Source organism: Candoia aspera, chromosome 2 (genome assembly GCF_035149785.1).
Source record: "Candoia aspera isolate rCanAsp1 chromosome 2, rCanAsp1.hap2, whole genome shotgun sequence".
Lineage (NCBI taxonomy): Eukaryota > Metazoa > Chordata > Lepidosauria > Squamata > Boidae > Candoia > Candoia aspera.
This window is the reverse complement of record NC_086154.1, coordinates 38841038-38854457: the sequence shown is the minus strand read 5'-3', so window position 1 is coordinate 38854457 and position 13420 is coordinate 38841038.

Sequence of the window (13420 nt, the reverse complement as noted above, 5' to 3'; positions counted from 1 at the left end):
TGGATTCAAATACATACTTTGATACAGAGGATATTAAAGATCAATCTTCAGCTGAAGCCAGAACTTTTCCTTTTAGGATTAATGGATAAACAGTTTAAAAAAAGCCATGGAAGATTATTTCAATATATGATTACTGTGGCAAGATCATTATATGGACAGAGATGAAAAGATTTGACACTACTGACTACGGAGGAATGGTTGGTGAAATTGACAGATCTTGCTGAGATGGATAAATTAACTTCTTTGATTCAAGAAAAGACACTATCTACATTTATTGGTGATGGAAAGTCCTCTAATGGACTTTTTGCAAAAAATGAAAAAAATGAACTTGTCATTTATGGCTTTGATGATGGGACAGGATAGATTATTGAAAGAAGAGTATTATGATATAACTTTAGAGAGAGGTTAAAATATAATTGTACTGCTGAGAAGAATATTGGAAGCCACTTCTTTATATCTTTTTTTTTCTATTTTTCTTCAACTTTTTTTCTTTTCTTGCACTTCTTGCTTTCTCTTTGAATTTTAGATGTTCACTTGCCCTACTTCGCTTGCTGTGCAGAAAAAAGGACTGCTTTTCAGAGTACTTTATTCATGGCAGCCTTTCACTGGATTTTGTATCTGTATCTGTATTTAATTTTCAGTGAATTATCTAACCCTTCTTTCACTTTCTGTCGTTTAACTCAACACAGATTTAAGTATGTTTTATATGTGGCCTAATATTGAAAAAAATTCACTGAGAACAGAAGGTTGCTTTGTTTCTGCTTCTTTCCTTAAGAAAAAAGATTTGTCACAGACAAGGCTTACTCAGGTGAATCTATTCTGAAAGATCTGATACAATTTATCTTTTAGACCTGGGATCCACTTTGAGCCCAAATATACCTTTTGTCTATTAGGGTTCTAACAGTGTACTGTATCTTGCAGCCATATTAGGTTAAGCTGTGACCCATAAGAGATTCTGGCTCACCAGCAAAGATTAATGGTCTAGACTAGGGGTTCTTAATTTTTTGTGCCATGTACCCTTCTAAGAATCTGGTGAAATGTAAAGACCCCCTTCTCAGGACATACATACATACATAAATATACACATACAAACATACATACACATATATACACACACACACATATACATATACACACATGTATAAAATACATAGTTAGAAATTGTATTGCAAAGAAAATGAATGAGCCTCAAATACAGTTGTCAAAATATTAAAAAATAGAACCCTAACCCTGGTTTAGGCAGTGTTTGTCAATCTGGCAACATCCAGATGTCTAGGGGTTATATTTCCCAGAATTCCCATGCCCATTGGAATTTTGGGAATTGCTATCCAGCACCTCTGGAAAATACCAGGTTGGGGACAGTTGGCCTATGGAATATCAGATTTTTGCTAGTAAGTGTAACATAATAGAGTGCTTTAGGCAAAGAAGCAAAAATCTGAAACTGAACCAGAATCCTTTGTGAGTGCAATCTAATTCTTTTTATGCTTGGGATAATTTGCTTGTGTAATTTGTACTCAGACTGTCCCTCTAGCTTGGTGGAAGGTTTTATTTGCTCAAAGGGGAACTCTGCCAAATGAAGTCAAAAGTCTTAACTACACAGCAAAGCAGAGACTTTGAGAAGATCACAAGTAGGTGTCATGTTCACTGTTTCAATGTAGTTTATACATCGTAACGTTTCACATGCCATGGCGCTGACGCGCGTTTCTGTTTGGGAGGGAGCTGCTGTGAAACCTTGTATCTGCATCTGTGTTCATTACAGTGGAATGTGTTTGGGTTATGTTCTCTGTTCAAGGACTTTTCCCGCAGACCATCAGAAGCCGTTAGGAGCACCTGGGATTGTGAACTTGGGAAGATTCTAGGGGGGGGGGGGATCTGATTTGCACTGAGGGTTTTTAGTTTGCATTTGGCGCACTTTTATCATTCTCAGCTTTCTCTGTGATCTTGCACACTATTCTTTAATAAATCAGATATCTTTGAATTCCTGCTCATGAGTCTGATGGTGTTTTAGAATAGGCACTCATTACAGTAGGGCATAAGGTCAACAATGCACACTATCCAGCCTCTCAGTGCAGCCACTTTGGAAATGACTCAACACACCTTCTGTTTCTCCTCAAACTGAAAGGTCACATAAATTTAGCACACCCGTGTGCTGCTCACCAGCTCATGGAAACTTACATGCTTAGATTTGCCTTCCTTCACATTTACGGAATAAATCTTCAGGAGTCTGGTATAGCATATATGGTTTCCTCCTTCCCCACTGATTCTTACAATGAAACAATGAGATAGGTTAGGCAGAGAGGTAGTGATTTGTCCACCGTTGCCCAATTAGTTTCAGGGACTGAGGTTTTTGAACCTGGGTCACCACCATCACAGCCATTTTTATAATATAGGGGTATCCCAAATCTGAACAATAGTAGGATAGATGGTAATATAAAAGTGCATTTATCAGCCAAGCTCCCACCATTGCAGACAGGAGCAGCGATGTTTGAAGCTTATCCAGGGAAATATTCTTTGAATTCAGTTCTAAGTAAACATCCCTAGAGAAGGGGGCAGCACTTAACTGACTTAGGGCGATCCCAAAGCAAGTTAAGCAGGGATGGACCTGGTTAGTACTGGGATGGTGGTCCATCAAGAAATCTGAGTTGTAGAAAGTCCTGTAGACAGGCCACGTGGAACCGTTCGGCAAATGCGCGTGTGCCACTTTGCTCCGGAATCTTCGGGGTTCTTTTCAATGGCGCTCACGGCACCCCCAAAAGCTTGCCGAGTGGGCGCTACATACCTCGGCAAACTCGAGGAGGCACCAAAACGCCTCCATCCTTGACCCCAAATCATTCAAGAGCAAGAACCCCGCCCCCGCCATCCCCACCGAGCCAAAGACCCTCCTGCCGCTCGTCCGGCGGAGCGCCAGCCCTAAAGGGACCCTTCTCGCTTTCGCGCTTTCCTCCCCGACTCCAGCCGGGAGACTTTCACAATCCAGGAAGCCAGTTCATCGAGCGGAGAGACTGGGGCCGGGTTATAGGTTAAAGAGAAAAGAGAAAAGAAAGAGAAAGTAAAGGGAAGGGAAGGGCAGGGCAATAAGGCGAGCTTGTGGATCGCTCCCAGCTTCCGGGGACGCTCTCACGCAGCCATGGCGAACGCAAACCAAGCGATTCGGTAAGAGCCTTCTACCCTTCCGCTTCCTCGGCAGGACCCCCAAAGCATTAAGTATTTCAGTGACGCTCCGCAACTAGGCGAACAGCGGGGAGCTGAGCGCAGATTATTAACCTCCGCGCCTTGGAGAACGTCAGCTCGTCTCTTTCTGGGGACGGAGAATGCGATCTAGCGAAGCCGCATCCAATCTCAGCTAAGGATTGAGGCGGGCTGGCTTGGCTCTCGGAAACCGCGGTTTACGCAACGAATCCGATTTTCTAGGTTCTCACGGCACACGGAGCCATAAGCCAATCAGTCGGTTCGCACGACACGGTCAAAAGAAAAACTCAAAACTCCTGTTGCCCTTGACATAGTAAACAAAGTATCTGCAGCAGCTCTGGAGACCACAGAGCAAATCCTTCTTCTGAACGTGCTCCAGATTCTTCATAAGAATTTAGGACCTGACACTGAATCATGAGGCTGCCCATTTAATCTGGCATATATAGTAGGCTCAGGCTTTGCTCATAGTTTGCTTAATTGTGGCTTATTGCATAAACCACAAGTATCTGAGTTCACACAACATGGTAAGCTATAACCTCTGGTTTACAAACTGCAGTGGCTGGGTTCATCCATATGCAATAACAAGCCAAATTATGGTTGCATTCACACAATACACCAAGTCACTGGTTTACTTGTGTAAGATGTTGTGTACCCATTGTGATTTATAAGCAATCCTTTCGGAATTACAGAGTTGTGATGGTCAAACTATGGCTTCAGGGTTGCAAGAGGCCCCTGGCTCTGTTTTTTGTGGGTCTCAGAAACTCCTCTGACCATGAGTACTGAAAATTGATAGCATTTTCTTTCTTTCTTTCTTTCTTTCTTTCTTTCTTTCTTTCTTTCTTTCTTTCTTTTTTTTTTTTTGCAGTTCTGACTTGGGGCACGCATAAAATCTGTAATTTATCAAAACAAAATTCTAGACCAAGCCAGTTTGTGGCCCTCAGCCTTTGAAAAATGTAAGTGTGCCCCGTGGCCACCAAAAGATTGTCCACCCTGCAGTAAACTCTGGTTAGGCCATACTCGACTCAGGATCTTGTGTGAATACAGTCATAGCCCCTGAGTGATGTTGGCTTTGCCATTAGCATAATGGTCACCCTTTGCCAGTGTTACTCTTTGTTTCAAATTAACCACAAGTCCTGGAAAAATTAGAAGTCTACTCACTGCTTTGGGACAAGAAAAACAAATGGCCACAGGAATTTAGCCTCATTTGGGGCAAATCATATTTGGGCAGCCGAAATGCAGACAGCCACTACGTAGCCACAGAGAGAGTTTTCATTGTCTCTCTTCTACCATCTCTCTTGTATTCATCCTGATTTATCAGACCTAGCCTGGTTATGCTTGAATTATTCAATGAATATGTTTTCCTCAGTGTTAAATATTGGGTGCTTGAGAACTTACAGAATCATTGAAAAAAGTAGACACTTGTTCTCAGTTTCTATATATGAAAGTTCACCCTTGTAGTACAATGGTAAAGAGGTTGGATCTGGACTGGGGAAATCTGGCTTCATGTCCCCACTTGACCCTGGAGCTGGCTGGGAGACTTTGCACAAGTTAGTCTTTTTCAGCCCAGCCTACCTGATAGGACTGTTGTGAGGATCAGGTGAATGGGGTTTTCAAGAGAAAAGAAAGGATAAAAATCAACTAAATAAATGTGTTCTTTTACAGCATCTTCTCTTTCTCTCTCTCTCCATAGCAACATGTCAAATCATAACTATTATGGAACTATTGATCAGAAGCCTGCTCAAAAGACATTTGGTATGAGAATTAAGCCATGACTGACAGCAAGTATCCTAAAGACTGCAAGTGAACCCTGCAACATAATAAATGTAGACTTTATTATCATTGACCTTGCTTAAGATAGGTTAAGTGTAATCAGATAAAAAATGAGTGTAATTGCATCAGTTTATCTTTAACAGTGCAACCCCATTGGGTTTAATGGGACTTCCTGTGTGCTGTCTGGTGCCCATGAGAACTGTTGGAGCAGGTCTCAAGATCAGGCTGCACTGGGTTAACTGCATCCACCTCGCTTCTACAGATGTGCTAGAAGCATTTTGGATTTGAAGCCAAAAAATGACTTCAGTACATGCTCTACCGGTCAACATCTCCTTAGAGAAGCTGCGTTTTTTCCTGGCCTTGTGTGGTAGCTGTGCAATCCTCAGGAAAATATATGTTTGTGTTAAGGAAGCTCTTCTTTAATTCAAACATTTCTTGTTCCTGAGAGCACATCTTTACCATGAAAGCCCTGGAGAACACGTAGCTTCTTTAAGGAGATGCCCACAAATGTGAAACTCCCCACTTCTCGGCTTTGGATCCAAAGCCTTGCAAATCCCTACTTGTCAACCACTAGCAAGAGGAAACTGCAGCATCTTCCCAGGAAACAGCTGGATTTGGCAGGCTGTGGTTCTCACCATAACTGATGAGTTGAACGCCATAGAGAGTGAAACAAATTGTGGGCTTTTTTTTTTCCTAAGGAGCAGCAACCTTTCTTTCAGTCCAAATCAGGGATGGTGGGAGTTTCTTTTTTCATCCTCAAATTACTTTGGAAACAGATATATTTACCCCCAAATAGGAAAATCATGTCTTAAAATATAGGTATTTTTTCCCTAAAATCATTTCTTAAAGTCCAAGATTTCCTTCCACCCACCCCAGCTCTGATTTCTGACAGAATTTATCTTTTCACTCCAAAATGTAAATTGTAACTTCCTGTTTTTTTTTTTTAATTAAGGAGGTTTCAAAGCTTATTTAAACGTAATTCCCCCCACCCCCCAAATCGAAGAACTCCAGGCACAGGGCTTTTGCTTTTCCTCCTCCCAACCCGCTTCTTAATGTTACCCTGTAAATCCTAGGTTGGCACATTCTATCCACGGGTGCCAATGTGCTCTCTGGCACCAGCAAAGTTTATTCCCTCAGCTGTTGCCTCCTCCATCCAAGCAGACGTGGAAAAAAACCTATAGCAGGTGGTGGCCATCTTTACCTGTCCCAAATGCAGAGCTAGAGGCACAGAGACAGCAGTGGTCTGCTGTGGGACTGTCTGTTCTGGACTGTGAGAATCCAGGTAAACAGGAGATGGCAGCGAGGAGATGTAGAAAAACGTAACCCTTTTGGGTCTTCTTGTGGTTGCCACGATTTTTGCATTCTAGATCTGGTAGCTTGCTGCTGTAGATAAGAGCTAAGCAGTTTGATTCAGAAGTGAAACCTACTTGGGTGAAGTAACAGTAGCAGGCTTCTACCTCCCCTGGCCCTCCATTGGTAAGCTCATTAGGAGGGTGGAGAGGGGAACAACTAACCGGATGTAAGATCACAGGTGCTCAACAGAGTGCATGGCAGGGAGCACAAGAACAGCTTTGCAGCGCCTGGGGAACATAAGATAACTGAGAGACAGGTAAGCTGGATTTGAGGGAGAGGAAGCCTATAAAAAGACTCCACAAAGCAATGTCTTTTAGGGGAGAGGAAGCCTGTGGGAGAGGCCCTTAAAAATGTAGCTGTAGACTTCACACTGATTGTGTTCTGACAGTATATTGAGCCACAAAGTAGCATGTTTTAGGCAAGTACAGACTCAGCCTGTGTGGTTGGTGTTTGGTGTTGGGCATTCCTCCAGACAGCCCTTGCAAGATTCTCCCACCCCCAGCCATGCTTCCCTGGCAGAACACTGGCCTGACCGCACTCCTTCCTGTTGCTTGACAAGAAGCAGAACTGGGATTGTGCCCCCTTTCATGGCAGCAGACAAAAGGACGTTCTTCCACTGCATTCAGTAGGTGTGAGAAAGTTGCAGCCTTGTCCAAATTCATTCTGGAGAAAAACGTTACTCGTTGCAATGAATTTTTCCTCCACGCCATTCCCATGCATGATTGCAGCCTAATATGCTGGAAACGAGAGTGTTTGGGAACAGTGGAGATTTGCAAAGTGGATTGTCTGAATCTGCTGGAGGAGGAAGTGGGGAAGGGTTTTGTGTGGGTGGGTGTGAGAGAGTGTCAAGACTGACACCCACAAGCACTCGCACATAGCCTTCCATTCCCCTCCCCCTTCTTCGTTACTACCCACATACAGCCTAAATTCTAACAATTTAGAGATTCTACAGGCTAAATCTTGCTGTCTCCTCCCACCCTCCTTTATGACTGTGTATCTGGGGCTCAGCAAGACCAAATGAGGAAAAGGGCCTGGCTGTTGCAGGCACTTGCGTGTCGATAGGTTCTCTTTCTTGGGATGGAAAAGGAAATGTGATCTAGAGAACTGAGAAACATTCCTTTCTTAGTTACTTCTTTATGCTAATGAGACCAGCAGGAAGGAAGGTCATCCTTCTGGTCCACAATCAGACAGGGCCCTGGTGGAGCTATTGCTTGCAGTTTCAGATCTTCCAGGCCGGTATCTGTTTGTTTGCTTCCCCTGTGATGTTTTTCCTTCCCCTTCTTCCCTTTCTCTCCCCTTTCCATTGCTCCTCCATTTCTCTACCCCATTTTTTTCTTCACATTCCCAGCTTTTGGGGTTTGGGTTTTTAAAAAACCATTGACACAGGAATTTAAAACTCAGGTAGCACCTTTCTGATTAAAACATTTTAATAAAAGCCACAAGCTTTTGGGAGCTGCATGCATCTGATGAAAGAAGCTGCAGCTCATGAAAGCGTATTCTTTTTAATAAAACTGTTAGTTGGAAAAGGTGCTACTAGACTCCTTCTGATCTGGGGCTACCATAGACTGATGTGGCTCCCTTCCTACAAGAACTACAAGAAAATAAGGATATTCCTTAATCTTTGTCTCTCAGAGCACAGCACAGAAGTAGAGGTTTTTGTAGCGTGCTATAAAGATGGCTTGTTCCCTTATGGAGATTTTTGGTCGGCCTTTAATTTCTCACCTAATGACTTCTTGGCCTGTAATAGTGAGGGACTGATATTTTTTGTTCCTCTGAATTCAAATCATGCCCACCAGCCAAGAAGATTTCCAGTCCCTCTCAGACAGGCTGACTTGGAAATGAGTCCCACTGAGTTCAGCAAGCCTTCCTCCTGAGCAAGTGCAGAAGGCTGCTCTGCAGGAATAGCACAGCAACAGCTTTCTCAAAAAGAGGAAATGTTCTTCGCACACGCGTGCATGCCCGCTCATGGAGCGTTCTGGCTATTAAGAAAAATAACAATAACAGCATCAGAAGAATGAAATGCATTCCTTCTGTGGACTGTTTGGTTAAATTCTGTTTTCAGAATGCAGTCCCGTGCAAAAGTAAATAGCCTCCCTATTAATAATAAAATCACTTTCTGTTGTACAAAACAAATGCATGACTTGCAAAACAGAGTATAAAGTGGCTGACTTTCATAACCTTCCTCTTTTGGCTTTTAATCACAGATGACTTTCATTTTTGGCTTGTCATTCGTTTTCCTAAATTGGAGCCCAGCAATGGCCTCGGGCTTTGTAGGAAAGCACTTGCCTTGCAAAATATCTTGAGAGTTTTAAGACATAAAAAGTCAAATAGGGCATTCTTCATCAGGAATGGATTAAAAGTAGAATCTGCAAACTAATTCATTGCACTCCATTCTGACTCTGTCCCTGGGCTGTGCCGACCCCTTCTGAGCAACATGCAGACTTGGCCTCTCATGCAATAAAACTTATTTTATTGAGGACTTTTTAAAAAAAAAAATTATTGAGGATTTTACATAGAGTGAAAAACAAATCTAAAGAAAAAGAAAAGAAAGAAAAAAGAGGAAAGAAAGAAGTGCAAGAAAAGAAAGGAAAAAAACCCCCTAAAGTTATGAAATACAATGACTTCTGATATTCTCTTTAACAGAGGTTAACAAACCTATCATCTCCCCTCCCTCTTAACTCTTCCAGAAATTCCTTCAACACCTCATTTACTTCTCATCTGTTTCAGTCATTAAATCCATAAATCTTCATTTCACCTTTTTCTTCTTTTAGCAAAAAGTCCATAAAAGTTTTTCAGTCTTTTAAGAAAGCATTTGTTTTCTGCCTGACCAGACAGATCAGTTTTGCCATTTCCGCTAGTTTTGACATTTTTACAATCCATTCCTCCATTGTAGAAATTTCAATACTCTTCCATCTTTGTGCATGTAGTAATCTTGCTGACATTACTATATACAAGTTACTTTTGATTACGTCGAAGCAGTTTGGGGACTGTTTTAAACCAGCTAAAGGCCACGGAAGAGAGTCAGTTTGGTGTAGTGGTTTAAGGAACCAGGCTAGAAACCAGGAGACTGTTGAGTTCTAGTTCTGATTTAAATATGGAAGCCAGCTGGGTGACTTTGGGCCTGTTCTCTGTCTCTCAGCCCTAGGGAGAAGAAGGCAATGGCAAACCACTTCCAAAAACGATGCCAAGAAAACTGCAGGGACTAGTTCAGACAGTCACCTGGAGTCAAGACTGACTCAAAAGCACACACACACACACACAAAGCCATAGAAAGTCATGCCTGTGTTGCTGGCAACAGAACTATGGTTACCCTTTCCTTCCTAATCTTCTGACCATTCCTCTGGCTTTTTCAAGCCACAGACTCTTTTCTTTTTTTAAAAAAATCCCCGAACTCCAATCTACAAAATGGCAGCTGTGGCTTTTTTTCACAGCAGAACCCCCTGCCACTTTCCCACTTTCCACTTGCTATGGATGCTCCTAGTGAACTTTTTTTTCCGTTTTTTGCCCTTCGTCTCTCACAGAACCCCATCAAGTTCTTGGGGAACCCTAGGGTTCCATAAAGCCCAGCTTGGGAAACCCTGCCCTAGAGAGAAGAGGAACATGGAGTGCAAAAAATGAAAATGGAGAATCAGGGAAAGTGTGCAGAGCGGCAGGAGCACTTGCCCTCTGCACTAAGGAAATTGTTTGCCAGCTGGGGAGGGTCCTGTTGCTGCCTGAGGAGACTTAAGGCAGAGGCCAGTGGATCCTGGTTATGCCCAAGAAAAGTATACCTAGTATGGTATTTGGAAAGAAATCTGTGCCCTCTGATCTGAGTGTAAACTCTTTTAAAGCAGGAATTATGTTTGTGTATGTGTGGTGTTAACACTGATCATTTATTTATCTGTGCTTTTGAGTCAGTGTTGATTCCTGGAGACTGCTTGGACAAGTCCCTGCGGTTTTCTTGGCAAGATATAGGAAGTGGTTTGCCCTTGCCTCCTTCCTAGGGCTGAGAGAGAGTGACTGGCCCAAGGTCCCCCAGCTGGCTTTGTGCCTAAGGCAGAACTAGAACTCACAGTCTCCCTGTTTCTGGCCTGGTACCTTAACCACCACACCAAACTGGCTCTCAATCTTACATAATTTACACCAAATTCTAAGAAATATCTGCTGATTAATAATTAGTTTATAGTCATCAAGATAAGGATGTAGAGGGATGGGGACATCTGCTTGTCTGGGGAAGAGGGGTTACTTCACATAGGCATTAGCTTACTAAAGGCACAGATACCCTATAAATGATCCTTTCAAGTCATTGTAACATTGTGGTTGACTCTTCTTGTTTTCTAAACATGGGAAAGCCTGAATGAATTTATGATCTTTATCCTTGAGTAAATCAGCATAAGCAGAGGACATCTGACATGCATTTCAAAGCTTCCTTTAGACACAGGGAGGACGTTATATAGTAAGGTATGTGGGTCTTGCTGGCGTCATGAAGATTTCCTACTTGCATGGCAGTTTGACACTGCTTATGTATGAGACGAGAAGAACATTGCATTGCAGAGCCAGCAGTTCTAAACAGGGTTGCCAGTATCGTAGCCTTCCAGGTTCTGTGCAGTTCACAAAGTTATGGGGCATAGCATCTAATTATTACAGTAAGCAGCATGGAACCCACAGTTAATACAGGTCATTAAAAAGACTTAAGAGAAGTATTTTATTTTAATGTTTAAGGTTCTGGAGTTAAATTGCTATCCTGCCATGCTGCTGGTCTAAGATAATAAATTAGCTGTTTTTATTGTCCCCTGTTTTTTTATACTCACGGTACACACTGACAATACATCTTTATTATCCTTTAAAGAGTGGGAAAAAATAGACTTAACATTCCAGCCGTAAGCAGGGTGACCTGCTAAAGTATCAGTAATCCAAGTTTATCTATTTGTATTTTATTCACTTTTTCTCTAAGAAGCCCTTTGTATCATTCACTTCCCATTGAATTCTCACAATTTCCCTTGGGGCAAATTAGGTTGAAAGATTATTACTGTTAGAATTTATCCCACTGGAATTTATGGCACAGAGAAATATGAGATTGTATTTCTTCATCTATTACACTGCACTGATGAATGATATAAACTGAGTAATAATATAATAATAATATAGCCTTTTATTACTTATATAAAGAGTGATCAAGAATGTTCTTCAGTCTGAGTCCCAGGATGAGTGTGCTGTATATTTAATATGAAAAACTGGCTTCTTGTGCAGTTTGTTTATACATGCATTATGAGATATAAATATGATGTAGAACAGGCACTGTTATGCTTATGCACTATGAATTGTATAGTAGATGAAACTGGCTTTATGTCAATTTCTGCTGTCAGTATTAGCAGTTTCAATATCACCAGCTGTAATTTGATCTGGTTGATTGTATTTCAAGAAGAACATGGGTAGGCCACAGCAGTGATTTTCAAACTTTCATGGCCTGCTGGGGAATTCTGGGAGTTGAAGTCCACACATCTTAAAGTTGCTAGGTTTGAAAAACTCTGGGCTACAGCTTTAAAGCCAAAAGCGCAGTTTTTTTAGGTATGGCAAGCCCCTTCCATTTTATTGCCCTATTGGGCATAATCCCCAGGCTAGCGATGATTTAATGTTTGGCTGAAGGTTTGAAAACACCCCCTTCCCCCACTTTTTGGGAGAGTTTAAGGGGCAAAATTGGTACCTTAAGCTTTCAGAGATTTTGTCCATCTTTCCTCTTAAAAGCCCTGAAAAAGGAAAAAGTAACTCAGTGTTCTGGGGTTATTAGGATTTCTGAAGGGTACAATAGGTGCCTCTTCCAAATGAAATGATAGATCTGAAATGCTGGGCTGAGGTCTCTCTGGGAATTTGAAAGCTGCAAATGGGGTGTTGAGGAAGCTGCCTGTGGCCTGCAGGCCATGGGTTGCCCACCTCTGCCTTAAAGTTTTCCAAAGACAAGGTCTGTATTGAGATGCACGGATGTAGTAGTTGTTATCAAGTGACCATCTTTCTTGAGAGAAATACATTTCAGACTTTACTTCCAATGTACTGTATGTATCATGGGACTTGTGAAATAAAGAGAATATATTAGGTTTCGTGTTTCATACAGTTTGTTAAATGCTTGTATGATGACAGTATTAATGTTTCTTTGTTGCATGTTGCAGGTGTCATCCCTCCTGATATGACAGCTGAAGTACCTTCTGCTCCTCCTGCCTTTGATACAAATGATGTGTCTGGCTATGAAGGCACAACAATTGGGGATGGCGGCAAGTATAGTGTAGAAGTGATGGAAATGATGACATTTGCGCTCTAATATTTTGGTTGCTAAGGTGTTATAAGGCTCCTGTGTTGACTTTGTGGCAATTAAATTTTGTGGGAATTTGCCACTTTTTGGGGAATTTCTGTATTTACCCAAAACAATGTTCCTCGACCTCATCAACTTTAAGATGTGTGGACATCAACTCCCAGAATTCTGGGAGTTGAAGTCCACTCATCTTAAAGTTGATGAGGTTGAGGAACACTGACCTAAAAGGAAGATTTTCTCTCTCCCCCCCCCACCCAGTAATTACACTGCAAATGAGAGATCAACTTACATTTATGGAATATGGTAATAGAGGCAGGTGGTGTTGAAAAGGAATGAATGGATAGGATGTGGAAACACTCCAGTACAAATAATGACAGTGAATGGCTGGAACAGAGACAGGAGAGGCTGCTCCCATTGCTTTGAGGGAAACAAGGACAAACTTGCTCACCCTGTCCTGCTCTGATCCCCAGGCAGGTGAAGAGAGTGAAAATCTACAGTGGAAAGCCTCTGAGGTGACGAACGTTCTTCAGAGGGTGAGGACTCCGAAATCAGTCATGCACAGAACGTCATGGACTTAGAGGCATCCCTTGCACGTTTTCACCCCTAACATGGAGGGCATCAAGAGATGGGTTCTGTTAGCACAGGACTAGAATTTTAAGTATACTTGCTTAATGGGGAGAGCCACTTGACACAGTGGGACTTACAGCTGAGGAGAAATGCATAGGTTTCCTCTTTTGCAAATGGAAAGGAACATAGAGCTCTTTTTAACTACCCTGATGATCCCTTGCCCAGTTTCTACCACCACCTGTTGCTTGTACTTGGCAC